Here is a 15,606-nt window from a genome sequence, read left to right on the forward strand (position 1 = left end):
AATTTTTAGTGTCTAGCGATAGTCCGTGGAAAAGAAGAGGACATCTTTTACTTTATGGTGTCGCGACACTTATTACCTATTGCACAGATAAAGTGATAGATTTCATAGTATGCAGCAGTTATTGTCATGCATGTAAATTATGGAAGAAGAAAAAAGACACAGAAGAGTGGAAAGATGAATGGAAAGAAGAATACGAAGAAAAGTGCAATAAGAATCACGAATGCTCAGCTGGGAGCATGGAAGTAGAAGCAATGAAAGAAATGTTTTTGAGGTCAGAGAGCAAATTTGGAGTAAAGTATCCTGATTATATCGGCGATGGCAATTTAAAAACGTTTAAATCCATCCTTGATCTACAGCCATATGGCAAAGATTTCACTGTGAGAAAGTGAGAATGCGTAGTCATGTTGACAAACGAATGGGCACTCGACTCCAGAAAGTTTAAAAAATCCATAAACTTAGCGGCAGGGTTGCTGGAAAAATGAAACTTGCCTTGATAAAAGACTTGACTACGTATTATGGCTTGGTTATACGAAGAAATATGGATAGTGTTGAAGGTATGAAAAAAACATCATAACCACATATCTGCATAAGTGTTCAACAAATGAAAATCTGAGACATGAAAACTGTCCAACCGGCAAAGATAGTTGGTGTTTTTACTAAAGTGCAGTCGCAAAGGATGAAGAGATGGAGGCAATTACTCATCTCCAGTACTTCATCCAGATGTTCAAAAACATATTTTACCCATATACGAAGATTTGTCGAAGGATGATTTGCTAGAAAGATGTTTAGGAGGATACACAAAAAATGCCAATGAAAGCTTTAATGCAACCATCTGGCGTTTAACACTTAAACATCTCAATTCAAGCATAAAAATTGTTGAAATTACTACATATTTTGCTGCTAAAATGTTCAATGAAGGATATACTTTCATTCTCATTCTTATGAATGAACTAAATATAGTAGTTGGCCGCCAAGCTCATTTCAACCCAGAACAGATGAATGAAGAACGAGGAAGACGGTAGAACAAACGAAGCTTGGAAAGCTCAAAAGAAGCTCAGAAAGCTCGCAGGGAAGAGCTTATGGTTGAAATCGACTTCTATAAAGAAGCTAAAGGACTTATGTATGGTGCTGATATTGCTGATTAGACGGTAAGTCATATTATTTGTGTGTAAAACGTTTTTTTTTTTCAATCATGCTTTTCCCAAAACATCAGTTTTCGAACTGGCGGGAAAGATAACTCAAAAACTAATCATCCCATTAAGCTAAAATTTTTTTTCACGTATATACGAGGTCTGTCCTTATCATCTGGTGGGTGGCATCCTACAAAGTAATCCCCACTTGATTGAATAACACGGTTCCATCGATGTTTCCACTTTTCAAAACAGTCCTGGAACACACTTTTAGGGATAGCCTTAAGTACACTCGTCGCATTGTTTTCAACCGTTGTTTTGTCATCGAATCGGTGTCCTTTGAGTGGTTTTTTTAGTTTTGGAAACAGCCAAAAGTCACAAGGGGCTATGTCGGGACTGTATGGAGGTTGTCGAAGCAATGCAATATTGCGTTTGCTCAAAAACTGCTGCACAAGACTGGATGAATGCGCTGGCGCATTATCGTGATGGAGAAGCCAGTCACCACTTTCCCAAAAGTGCGGCCGTTTTCTTCTTACTGCATCACGCAAACGTTTCAAAATTTGAAGGTAGTATTCTTTATTGATTGTCTGACCTGTTGATGCATATTCGTGATGTACAACACCTTCACAATCGAAAAAAACAATCAACATTGACTTAACGTTTCTTCGACTTTGACGTGCTTTTTTTGGACTTGGCGATTCAGAATGCTTCCACTGTGAAGATTGTTGTTTTATTTCACGATCATCACCATAAACCCATGATTCATCACCTGTAATAACTTTTCTAAGCACATGATCATCATTATTGACCATTTCCAGATTGTCCAGAGCGATTTCTAAGCGAATGTTCTTCTGCTCTGCTGTGAGCAATTTTGGGATGAATTTCGCACACACGCGTTTCATTCCTAAATTTTCAGTTAAAATTTCTGAAATGATAGTTTTTGGTATCCCAAGGTCTTCTTCTAGTTCTTGCACAGTCATATGACGATCTTGTTCGATTGCAAGTCGCACCCGCTCAATATTATCTGCGGTTTTTGTCGTTGAAGATCGGCCGGAACGAGAATCACTATCGACAGAAGTGCGACCATCCTTGAACCGTTTATACCACTCTTTTATTCGTGTTTTGCTCATACACTTGCTTCCGAAGGCCTTTTGCATCATTTCAATAGTTTCCGAACTCGTTTTTCCGAGTTGAAAGCAAAATTTGATGCAAATTCGTTGATCTTGTTTTTCAGTCATTTTTGACAATATCAAAATCCGACAAACGCGAAAAAGGCACTGTAAACAAAGACACGCTGCGCATGAACTATATAGTACGTCCGGCAGGTGTCAGTAAGTAACCAATAGATTCGTGAGGCTTTACTGTTGACGTTTCTGTCCGGTAGAGGTCCGATACTTTCCGGACAGACCTCCTATATTAGTATTTCCCGGAAGATAAATGTACTTATTCTAAAAAAATTCATGTATGTCTGTTTAAAAAATGTTTAAATATCTGTTTTTTTTGGTTTGATTTAATTATAATAATATTTCAATTTTTTTATAATATACGCACGTTCATATTTAAAAAAAATCACTATTAATGTTTATTTTTTCTAAAATGTTGCAGATTCAATTTTAAGGCCGCTAGAATTCTTGCCAAGTTTTCATCGCTTTTTTTAAGAATACAGAAATCGCCGCCATTTTGATTTAAAATAAAAACATTGTTAAGCACTCAAATACTCGTTGCTTAAGACCTATGTAATTATAATAAGTTGTGCGAAACAAGGCTGTTTTACTTGTACATCCTCCCTTAAATAATCAATACAGTGAACAGAAGTACGAGGTGTGTTCAAAAAATATCCGGAATTTTTAAATTTCGCTGGTCTGTAGAGTCCGATTGTCAAAATTTTTTTTTATTGTATTGGTATACATGCCCCTGAAGTATGATAAAATTTTCAGCTATATTCACTGTTTACTTTGTCTGCGGTAGTCGCTAAGGTTTGACGTGTTTTTATGAGCTCGGCGATTTTCGTTTTTTAAAAGAAATGGATCAAAGAATTTGTATTAAATTTTGCGTAAAAAATGAAATAAAGTGTAACAAAGTGTGTGAAATGTTACAAAAAGCCTATGGTGAGTCTGCTATGAATAAAACAAGTGTTTACGAGTGGTATAAGCGTTTCCAAGATGGCCGCGAAGACGTTGAAGATGACAAACGCTCCGGTCGACCCAGCACGTCAACAATCGATGAAAATGTGAAAAAAGTGGAAAAAATGGTTCTGAATGATCGCCGAATCACAATTAGAGAATTTGCTGATGAAGTTGGCATATCAATTGGCTCATGTCATAACATTTTTTCAAATGTTTTGGGCATGAAACGGGTGGCAGCAAAATTCATTCCAAAACTGCTAAACTTTGACCAAAAAAACAATCGCATGAACATCGCTCAGGAACTGTTAAACGACGTCAACGACGATCCAAGTTTGCTTGAAAGGGTCATAACTGGTGATGAAACATGGGTGTACGGTTATGATGTCGAAACCAAAGCACAATCGTCCTCCTGGAAGCATTCATCGTCACCAAGAGCGAAAAAAGCACGTCAAGTTCGATCAAATGTGAAGGTTTTGCTTACTTTTCTTTGACTGCAGGGGCGTGGTGCATCATGAGTTCTTATCACAAGGTCGTACAGTTAATAAGGAGTATTACCTTGAAGTTATGCGACGTTTGCGTGAAGCAATCCAAAAAAAACGCCCCGATTTATGGAAAAACAATTCATGACTTTTGCATCACGATAACGCACCTGCTGACTCGTCGTTGCTTGTTCGTAATTTTTTGCCAAAAATAATACTGTAGTCGTGCCCCAACCTCCATATTCACCAGATATAGCTCCGTGTGACTTTTTCCTGTTCCCAAAGTTGAAGAGACCCATGAAAGGACGGCGTTTTTCCTCGATTGAAGAAATAAAGGCCGAATCGCTGAGAGTGCTCAAGGACATACCAAAAAGTGAATATCAAGAGTGCTTCGAAGATTGGAAAAAACGCTGGCATAAGTGTATTATATCTGGGTGGGATTACTTTGAAGGAGACCACATTGATATAAACGAATAATTAAATATTTTTTTGGAAAAACGATAATTCCGGGTACTTTTTGAACACACCTCGTATATTTCTCAATTGTGTTTAGTTCATACTTTAGTTTTTATGAAAAAAAGTGAAAGTAATACTATTTAAAAAAAAAAATAAAATAAGGGTTGCAACCCCCTAGATTATCAATACACCTAATATTACAGACTTTACAGCGAATATTTTCCGCTTGGTTTTATTAAAAAATATTCATCAGATGCTGAGATATAATAAGATAACGATTTTAGAGTTTTCTACCTTTAAAGTAGATGTCGACACGAAAACAAAAATACGTATCTCTTAATTTATCGATTAATACAACATATTAAAAAATTATTAAAATCAGTGAGATCGAGTTGGAGGAGGTTTCCTTGTAAGTTAAGTCATATTTGATAAATATTCTTATTTAGTATTTCTGCACTAATTATTTCATCAACTCTTTCAGGAATTGTATACTTATTTTTTATCTAAAACTAATAACAAGTGCATATGCAGAAGTTCACGTTTTTAAAATTCTATGACATGACCATGAGGAATATATTTCCCTAAAGTATCTTTTTTTCTTACTTTATCATTATATTGTTATGATTTTTGATAGAATACTTTTGTAACACTATCAGGTCTATTTATAGAATTTTCATAATTTTCTATATTTTGCAACGGTAGTCGATTCGATTAATCTGTTCGCGATTCGGTACACTCGCGATGCTAATACGAACGACTAAGAGAGGGAGAGGGCGCGCGAGAATTTAAAAAGTTTAGTTAAGCCTCAGCTGTTTTTGCGAGAATACCGCCAATTATTTTGCACAGTGTTTCACCGTTTTGCTATAAAGTTTTCCTGGATTTTTGGACGTGCGCGAGTGATAGCAAGCAGCACCACAGCAGCAGCATCACAGCAGCAGCATTACAGCAGCAGCATTTGTTGGAGCGAGCAACTTAAAATTTGTTCACGAGCGAGGTAGCGCAGCTGATCTGAGGAGCACCTTTAATTTGCTGCAGCAATTACGGCTGATCACCGTAATTGCACCGCAGGATAGATGCACCTCCCTTTTATTGCGCGACAAAATACTAGCGAGAGTATTTTGTCTATTGCGATTGTTATTTTTTGCATTCGCGCCGAGCGTTAGTTTTCGCGGCAAAGTTTCAAATACTCTCCCCCCCCCCCCCCCGAATTATTATTAATCATTGTAAATCCTATTCGCGTGGGTTATCCGTTCGGCCCGTTAAAGACTATAATTTTCTAGAATTAAACATTATTAATTTTATTGGCCGCATTACGTCATTTCGTTTCCTAATAGTTTAACAGATCTATCACGGATTAAATTTTAAACCGATTTCATCTAGGGGATTAGTCAGATTAAGCATTAGGTCACTCACATCTAAGATAGATCGAGTGTCACAAGTCAGGTGACTTAATATGAATTCAACTCGGTTGGAAAGAAGACACTGAAACGAAAGTATCAAATCTAAAGGCGAATACACGTATACTCAGAAGTGTTTAACGGAGCGGTGGTTAGCTCTGCATCGTAGGAGTTTGTTCTTAAATAAACCCATTTTGTATTAGTTAATCCATCCCGTTACAATTTTCAGTTATTTCTTCTCACTTTGAATTATATGTTACTGTTATTGGGGCGAAGGCCCTCTATCCTTCAAACGAAGGGTTTCAATTATTGTATACTCCTCTGGAGTTTATAAAAGGATCGATCTCAGATTTTGCGCACACCTTCTATTTAGTCCCTAGGATGTTAATTTGGATATAATCGGTTAATAAACTAAGGTTGAATTGCAATGCTCATCTTGGTTATATATATATATATATATATATATATATATATATATATATATATATATATATATATATATATATATATATATATATATATTTCAATTTCATTCCGACTTTACGAGCTCAACTTAAAAATAATAATAATCGGTATCACTCATTTTGCTCGCTACAGTTCGCGAGATTCAAACAATAAAGAAATAAACAAATAAACAAAGAGTTATGAACATAAACGTGAATAACGCTGCGTTCATGTTCTTCATTACGCAGTAACGCAGTCTACAGCTGCTGACCGAATAGTTCCACTGACTGACCGCTATGTGGCGTAGTGTAGGGCGCTTTCGTAAGAGAAGTAGAAGTGCTTCAGTGAGTTTAAAAACCAAAAATTCATACTGATTTGTAATTAAATTTCGAGGTCTTCATATTAAAATATATCATTGATATTCAAATTTTCTAAAGCTTCATTTAGTTTGTCGTTTCTCGTTTATTACTATCATGCCATGATTGAAAAAACTCAATACAAATGGAAACGAGAATAAAAATGAATCTTTTATGGAAGGTAATATAATTTACCGTAAACTTTAAAACGATTTTGAAGATAAATTATAAAATCTTCAGCTAAATGCTTGCAATAATTATTTTGGGGTACTATTAACGGATGCAATCTTTATTGAGCCAGAATGTAAGAAAAATTCTCAAAAATTTACAGTAGCTAAGAACATGAATCCATGTACTGTTTCTATTGAACTGCAAGATTTAACTTTTGTTGAAAAGTCACTAATAGCAAGAATTCAACCTGTTATGCGAGTTTACCGGATCAAATCGCGTGGTATTCCAGGGCGATATACTTACAAATAATAAATAACAAGCAAATAGCAAATATAATAAATATAGGACAAAATATATCTCAAATAATAAAATCATTGTCAAAAATACCTTCCACATTAAGCGTTATTGTAGTTAGACGAGAGATATTGAATGATCATCGCCATTTCCATGTAAGACACAACCAAGTTCTTTCTACTTTATTTTTTTTTTAATAATATAATCGGTACTATGCAGATATTGAAATTAATATGGAACATATTTCACAACTTCCTATTAACGGAAATATCTATGAAAGTGTACAAAAGGTTGAAATTTCAGAAGTTTACAATTAAAATGAGATATACTCGTAGATGGTAATTTACTTCGGTAAAAATTTTTGATTATGCACTTATATTTACCTTCAAGTTAACTTAACTAATTTTTATAGCATTTTCGAACTACCAACTATGCATGATGGCATGGTCGCAAAGTATTTATGATTTCAGAAAGATGGGATCAGGTAAAACTCGGGATACCTTAGAGCTCTAGCGTGATCTTCAGTCCAACTCAACCACTACACTAATTATATAATTTTCAAAAATGAATTTTAATTACATCATCTTACTTAATTTTAAAAACGAATCGAACAGTACTAAACTCTTTATACTTTTCTAAATCACCCTGTATATGTAGGAAAAATTTGTTGTTGTTCGCGCCGTTTGCGCTTCGAAAATTTTCTTTACAATGAGAGAGAGAGAGAGAGAGATAGCTGTGCGGTAATAGGCTCTTAAATTACGGTACATGCTCGGATCGTCTGTGCTGCATCTGTTTATGTTTGCGTTCAATTATCGCTGCACATCTGTGCGTTTTATGTTTGATCCCTGCCCTGAGATACCCGAAAAGTGTGGAACACACGTGTGTCATCGATGCCATGAAACAAAGAAGCCATGTGTTGGACGAGCACAGGTAATCAACCCGGACCACGGGACCATTTTAGTCTCCGCAAAGAGGGGGTCCTCTAATGAGTTTTTGGCAAAGGCCTTAGGAGTGGGGACAAATTTTCTTGTAAAGGAAATTTGGCAATGATAGTTCAGTTCCTTCAGGGAAATCAGCAGTGCCACTTCTCTCTCTCATCTCGCATAGTCGTGAGTCGATACCGCATTTTCGCGATTGCCGGTGAACGGAATAAAGGACTAACTACGTTAGCAGAGGACGTCTTCACGACTCTAGATGCTGCCAACTCTTCAAGCCCATCAGATCGGCATCATAGGTCATCGCAGTTTTGTGTGCCCGAGACGTCGGGGCTGCGGTGCACCGAGGTGTGTGTGTGTTTGTGTGTGGTGGCACTTCCTGGCTATCTGTGTGTGGGCAATGAGCTGGTAAGCGATCGCAATTTTAAATCTACGTACTCTGTATAGGCTCTGCGAGCCTTCGGGTAATAATTTTATGTAATAAGAGTTTAATGTATATGTTAAAGTTCAACTTTGTACTTAGATGGCTTTTCCCCTACTTATGACTGGGGTTTTTTATGCCGGATAAGTATACATGTTAGCTTTTGTTTCTTTCCTGATTAAAAAGTAAGATTTCACTTAATCTCTTAGTCAGAATTATTACTTATATTACGCACACACCTCCAACCCTAATCTAACTCAAGTACCAAATAGAAGCTTTCATCCTAAGGTGAGATCATTAATAAATTTCTCTTTTTCTTACGATTCCGTAGTAATTAAACATGGTGCCCCGGGTGAGGAGTGTGTGTTTATAGGTGATAGTCCTGGCTGCGTAGAAAATTCGAGCTGTAGTATTAATTAAAAGGTCATACAATAGTAGGAAGCTGCGCGCTTACGCTATACTGTGAAAAGTGCTTGTGAGTCAGTGTGAGTAAGGTCCACCTGCGTTTTAGTGAATCTTTTCATTAAATTTTGAAAATAATAAGTACCATGACACGCGTATCACTTAACAGGCTCGTTGTCTCCCAACAATCAAAATTAGACGAGATCCCTGTCATCGGTGCGCGCATGAGGGAGAGGGCACCGGGCACCCTCAACAAAACAATCGTGCAGGCGTGTCTTAGTACCGTAGAAGAGCGTTGGGCCGCAATCCGCAGGACACACGATGATATTATGTTCCACGCTGACGCTGCGAGGCATGCATACGTCGTTGAAAATCACTTTGATGCGATGATTCGAGTTCAAGAAGAAACAACCGATTGGCTACGTACAAAGCTCATACAATTCCCGAATGATTACGAGGATGTCGGAGAACCGCCACGCTGCGAAAGTAGAAATGGCGAGACAATCCATCGCCGCCGTCAGCGTGATGATGATGAGGCGGATGAGCAAATCGCGAAGTTACCGCGCTTAGATCTGCCCTCCTTTTCGGGTAACTATGAGGACTGCGAGAGCTTCGCGGATATATTTACCACACTCGTCCACGATGTCCCGCGTCTTGCCAATACGACTAAGTTACAGTATTTGAAGGCATGCTTAAAAGGTTCAGCATCCGATTTAGTAAAAGACGTGGCGATAATCGGGACAAATTACGCGTCGACATGGCAGGCGCTTAAAAATCGATTCTATAACCCACGCTTAACGATAAACAAGTTGCTCGACTCTCTTTCGAATTTACTTTATTTGAAAAAAGAGGTTGGGCATGAGCTACGCCGTTTTGTTGATTCAACTCAACGAATCGTCCGAGCGCTCACAACCAGCGGAGCGCCTGTCGCGTAATGGGATATATGGCTTGTACACACGGTAGAAATTCGCTTAGATTCGGAATCGCGGAAAATGTGGGAATCGGAACTAATAAAGCGGGATCGTCAGTTCACTTTACTGCTGCCGGACGCAGAGAACGATGCCACATCGCGATTCCCTAAATTAGTAGATTTAGTCGCCTTCCTGCAGAGATGCGCGCAGTCGTTGCTCGTCATCAGTTCTGATAACAGAGACGATAAGAAGGCTCCACAACTTCTTAACCTTGGTTCGGGTTCGCGTAAGGTACATCACGCGCAGCCCGCAGAATTAACGAAAATTAGGACATGCGTCATATGCTCGGGCAATCATTTCGTCGCGCGTTGCGCTGCTTTCTCCGCAAAGAATGTAACGAGGCGTAACAACGAAGTACGTCGGCTAAAGCTCTGCTTTAATTGCTTAGGTTCGCATAAGATGAAAGACTGCAAATCTCAGCATTCGTGCAAAGTTTGCAGCGGGAAGCATCATTCATTATTCCATTACAATAATCGGAACAACGATCAGCAGGAAGCAGGCTCTATCAACAGCGCGAAAGTCAAGGCTAACGTTGCTCAGGTGATCATCAAGCCAGTACTTGCATCAAACGCGTGCCGAAGTGGCGAGAGCAACATTCTTCTTGCAACCGCGCAGGTTATAGTTATAGGATCAGATGGCCGACATACGCGTGCCCGAGTTCTCCTCGATCAAGGCTCTGAGGCGACGTTCATATCAGAAGCACTTGTTCAATCGCTTCGCCTACCCAAGAGTCGTGTTGAAACAAACGTAATCGGCGTGGGAGGTTGTAGCGCGGGTTGTGTCAAATCGGCGACATGCTTCACGCTGCAATCACAAGTCGATCTTAGTTTCAAGCTGGAAGTTAATGCTTTCGTGTTACCGCGACTTACTTCTGCATTGCCCCCTCGAAATCCGGTCAAATTCGATTTGCAACAATTCCGACAGCTATCGCTTGCGGATCCTGAGTTTCATCGGTCCAGTCGTGTCGACATTATGATAGGAGCCGATCTTTATGGTCAGCTACTTCGCTCGGGCGTACAAAGCTTTCCCCGTACATTAGCAGTTGCTCAGAACACGGCGCTAGGTTGGGTAGTTTCAGGCCCTACGCACGGCAGTACGTCACGGCGGGCGGTACCAATTAACCATGCCATAGTCAAGGCGTTACGGTGCGAAGTGAACGACGACCTGAGCGAAATAATCCTGAAATTCTGGACGATTGAGGAAGTGCCGATCACTACCAACCTCCAAAAGTCAGCAGACCAAGAGTGTGAAAGACTCTTTGTCGACACACACACGAGCGCGACGGTCATTTTAAAGTACGCCTTCCATGCATCGGCAAGCTGCCGAGTGTAGGCGCGGAAACGCGTCGTATGGCGCTTGGCTCTCTCAAGCATCAACATCGGCGATTTTTGAACGATTCGAAATTAGCAAATGCATACGCCGAATTTATGGACACCTATCTCAAACTCGGCCACATGGAACGTGTTCCGACCGCGGAGATAAATAACCCACGAGCTTGGTACTTGCCCCATCACGCGGTTATCACTCATACTCCTCGACAATCAAAAATCCGCGTGGTTTTTGATGCTTCGCGTAAAACACACGATAAGCAGTGTTTAAACGATTTTCTTATAGCCGGTCCACCACTCCAAAGTGATCTGTCACTGATCCTTTTAAATTGGCGTCGATACCGTTATGCATTCACCGATATCATTAAGATGTTCAGGCAGATCCGTGTTGCGCCAGAAGATCAGGATCTTCAACGAATTATGTGGACGTCATCGATGGAACAATCATCGGTGGATTATCGTTTGGTAACGGTCACTTACGGTACAGGGTGTGCCCCTTACTCAGCGATTCGCACACTTCAGCAGCTAGCTTGCGACGAAAATTCGCGCTTTCCCCTCGGCGCAGAATGTTTGGAAGCAAACACGTATGTCGACGACACCTTCTCGGGAGCAGACGACCTCGGTACAGCTAAACGCAAACGGGACGAATTGGTAGGAATCCTCAAATCCGCGGGCATTGAATTGGATAAGTGGGCTGCTAACCACGTGGATTTGTTACCCTCACACGACCAGTCTAAGGATAGCAGCGAAATCAAAGAAATAGATAGCAATCACGACGTCAAAACGCTCGGGGTACACTGGCAGCCTTCCTCCGATGAATTCAGTTTCAGCACGCCCAGTCTCAGGCATGATAAAGTAAAACTGACGAAAAGAGTACTCTACTCGGAAATCGCACGACTTTTTGATCCGTTAGGCTGGCTCTCCCCGGTTACGATTGTTGCAAAAATCCTGATGCAGGATTTGTGGATTGAGAAGTGTGAGTGGGATGAATCTGTATCGAACGAGATTTACGGTAGGTGGCACTCTTACCGGCAATCCCTCTCGGTCTTACCCACGCTGTCGATTAAACGCTGGCTCGGCTTAATGCAAAATGCGTCGCTTGAAATTCACGGCTTTTCTGATGCATCTTCCCGTGCCTACGCCGCGGTCGTGTATATTCGCATAACCTTGAATAACGGTCAGACACAAAGCGAACTTGTAGGCAGTCGAACGAAAGTAGTTTCCGTCAAAACCGTCAGTATCCCGAATCTCGAGCTTTGTGGCGCGACTCTATTAGTAAAGTACGTATGTCATCTGCGAAAACTAGCGCTCTTGAAAACCGCACCGATTCGCCTGTGGTCCGATAGTCAAATCGTTCTCACATGGTTGAAAAAACATCCGTGTCACTGGAAAACGTTTATGGCCAATCGTGTGTCGCTAATACAAACAGAACTACCTTCTGCTGTCTGGGCCCACGTCCCTAATAAGCAAAATCCGGCCGACTTAGCCACGCAAGGCGTTACACATACCGAATTGAAATCGAATGACATGTGGTGGCACGGGCCCGCTTGGCTCGTTTCTGAACCGCGAACTTGGCCACAAGCGTCCAAAACTGTGCAAGCACTGCATACCCAAAAGGTATTGAAAAGTAACGAACCAGCGCTTCTGTCACGATATTCAAATTTGAAGCAGCTTTTACGGATAACGGCATGGAATTTGCGACCACTCCTTCAACGACGAGGATCTGAGGTAGGACAGGGCTACTATGATAAGCTGCGGCTTTCAGCAGCAGAGCTCGATAACGCGCGAGCTACGCTCACGAAACTCGCTCAAACTCACGCGTACACTGAAGAAATAGCACTCTTACAGGCAAGTAAGCCTTTACCGAAACGCAACTCGTTGTGCAAATTGCGGCCATTTCTTGATCAGGACGGGATTTTGAAGGTCGGTGATCGCTTAAACAATGCGAACTTGCCACGTCACATCCAACATCCGCCATATTGCCTCGCGACTCGGCTCTCAGTCGACTTTGTGTACGAGATGCTCACGAGCGAGCTCTTCACGGTGGACCTGTACTGACTACAAGTATTTTATTGCTATTTGTCTGGATTGTAGGAATACGTCCTCTAGTTAAGTCCGCGATACACAAGTGCGTAACATGTCAACGACATAGACCCCGCTTGGCCCAACAACTGATGGGCAATCTCCTAGCTGAAAGAGTAACGCCAGCCCGACCATTCACCACTACCGGATTGGACTATGCAGGTCCCATCCAGGTGCGAACTTCAAGGGGATGAGGCCAACGTTCTTACAAAGGCTATATTGCCGTGTTCATTTGCTTCGCTACGAAAGCAATACATTTAGAACTTATCAGCGATTTGACTAGCAACTCATTTATTGCTGCCTTTCGACGCTTCGTGAGTCAAAGAAGTTTGTGTAAGCTCGTCTTCAGCGACAACGCCACGACCTTTAAAGGAGCCGATGCGGAACTTCGAGCAGTGTTTCAAGATGCCTCGACGTTCTATGCGGATATCGCAAGGATTTTAGCCGACGACGGAACTTCTTGGACGTTTATACCGCCGACCACGCCATATTACGGTGGTCTCTGGGAGGCTGGTGTTAAATCTACAAAGCACTTACTCAAGAAAACTATCGGAGAACACACATTAACATTCGAAGAGCAGACGACCGTTTTAGCAGAAATTGAAGCCTGCATCAATTCACGTCCACTTCGCCCTCTGACCACGGATCCGGACGATTTGCAAGCTCTTACTCCATCTCACTTTCTTCTCGGTACAGCTTCAGGTATCATTCCGGACCAACCTACCCCAGCAGTTCCTGAAAATCGTCTCGACCGCTTTCAATTACTACAACGTTTGCGCGATCAATTTTGGAGACGCTGGTCGAACGAATACGTCTTACAATTACAAGAGAGAGAAAAGTGGCGAGGGCCAACTGTCAACTTTGCCGTCGGACAGCTCGTGTTGATCAAGAATGACCGTTACCCAGCTTCGAAATGGCCCTTAGATCGAGTAGTAGAGGTACACCCGGGACTGGATAATCTTGTACGTGTAGTCACAGTGAAGACTGCTACTAACACACTTCGCCGTCATATCGCCTGTTTAGCACCGTTGAATTTGGATCAACATCAAGAGCTAGAAGATAGGGCTAAACGGGTTGGAGTGATTGTGTAATGCAAGTCGTAGATATTTTTCGTCCAGAGGACGAAGGCGGGCGGTATGTTCGCGCCGTTTGCGCTTCGAACATTTTCTTTACAATGAGAGAGAGAGAGAGATAGCTGTGCGGTAATAGGCTCTTAAATTACGGTACATGCTCGGATCGTCTGTGCTCCATCTGTTTATGTTTGCGTTCAATTGTCGCTGTACATCTGTACGTCTTATGTTTGATCCCTGCCCTGAGATACCCGAAAAGTATGGGACACACGTGTGTCATCGATGCCATGAAACAAAGAAGTCACGTGTTGGACGAGCACAGGTAATCAACCCGGACCACGGGGCTATTTTAGTCTCCGCAAAGAGAGGCTCCTCTAATGAGTTTTTGGCAAGGGCCTTAGGAGTGGGGACAAATTGTCTTGTAAAGGAAATTTGGCGATGATAGTTCAGTTCCTTCAGAGAAACCAGCAGTGCCACTTCTCTCTCTCATCTCGCATAGTCGTGAGTCGATACCGCATTTTCGCGATGGCCGGTGAATGGAATAAAGGGCTAACTACGTTAGCAGAGGACGTCTTCACGACTCTAGGTGCTGCCACAACTCTTCAAGCCCATCAGATCGGCATCATAGGTCATCGCAGTTTTGTATGCCCGAGACGTCGGGGCTGCAGTGCACCGAGGTGTGTGTGTGTGTGTGTGTGTTTGTGTGTGGTGGCACTTCCTGGCTATCTGTGTGTGGCAATGAGCTGGTAAGCGATCGCAATTTTAAATCTACGTGCTCTGTACAGGCTCTGCGAGCCTTCGGGTAATAATTTTATGTAATTATAGTTTAATGTATATGTTAAAGTTCAACTTTGTACTTAGATGGCTTTTCCCCCACTTATGACTAGGGTTTTTTATGCCGGATAAGTATACATGTTAGCTTTTGTTTCTTTCCTGATTAAAAAGTAAGATTTCACTTAATCTCTGAGTCAGAATTATTACTTATATTACGCACACACCTCCAACCCTAATCTAACTCAAGTACCAAATAGAAGCCTTCATCCCAAGGTGAGATCATTAATAAATTTCTCCTTTTCTTACGATTCCGTAGTAATTAAACAAAAGTCATAGGACATATAAAAATTGTTATATATATCAAAACTTATTCTATCATTAAAACCATAAACAATTAAATATAAAATAATAATCAATCCTATTTCAATCTTGTCCAATTTATCAAGAACAATAATCCACTATGTAGAAACATTACTAACAACTTATCCATTATCCATTCAATATGCTGAAACTTCTTAAAATCTAAATTTTAATTATAAATAACTAAAACATATGCTACAAATGGATATATTTATGGATATATCTTATAAAGATGATTTTCTCTTCTGTTACAGTTATAATATTAAGCTCTGAACTCGGTAGTCCAGACTTACTATTATAATATATATTTCTCACGAAAATAATATAACAACTTATTTATAATTTATTTCAAGTTACAGGAACTTACTTGGTTTATTTATCGCAGATCTCTTGACTGCTTGGCTCTTTCT

The 15,606-nt window shown here is 40.7% G+C and overlaps 1 protein-coding gene across 4 annotated transcripts in view; it reads left to right on the forward strand.

Moving 5' to 3' along the window:
- The window catches only part of LOC131674304 (receptor-type guanylate cyclase Gyc76C-like), a 1,727,826-nt gene that overhangs the window by 1,405,880 nt on the left and 306,340 nt on the right, over positions 1-15,606 (forward strand). The window lies entirely within an intron of this gene.

This window comes from Phymastichus coffea, unplaced genomic scaffold, assembly GCF_024137745.1.
Source record: "Phymastichus coffea isolate CEN01 unplaced genomic scaffold, Cenicafe_Pcof_1.1 PCOF00014, whole genome shotgun sequence".
Taxonomy (NCBI): Eukaryota; Metazoa; Arthropoda; class Insecta; order Hymenoptera; family Eulophidae; genus Phymastichus; species Phymastichus coffea.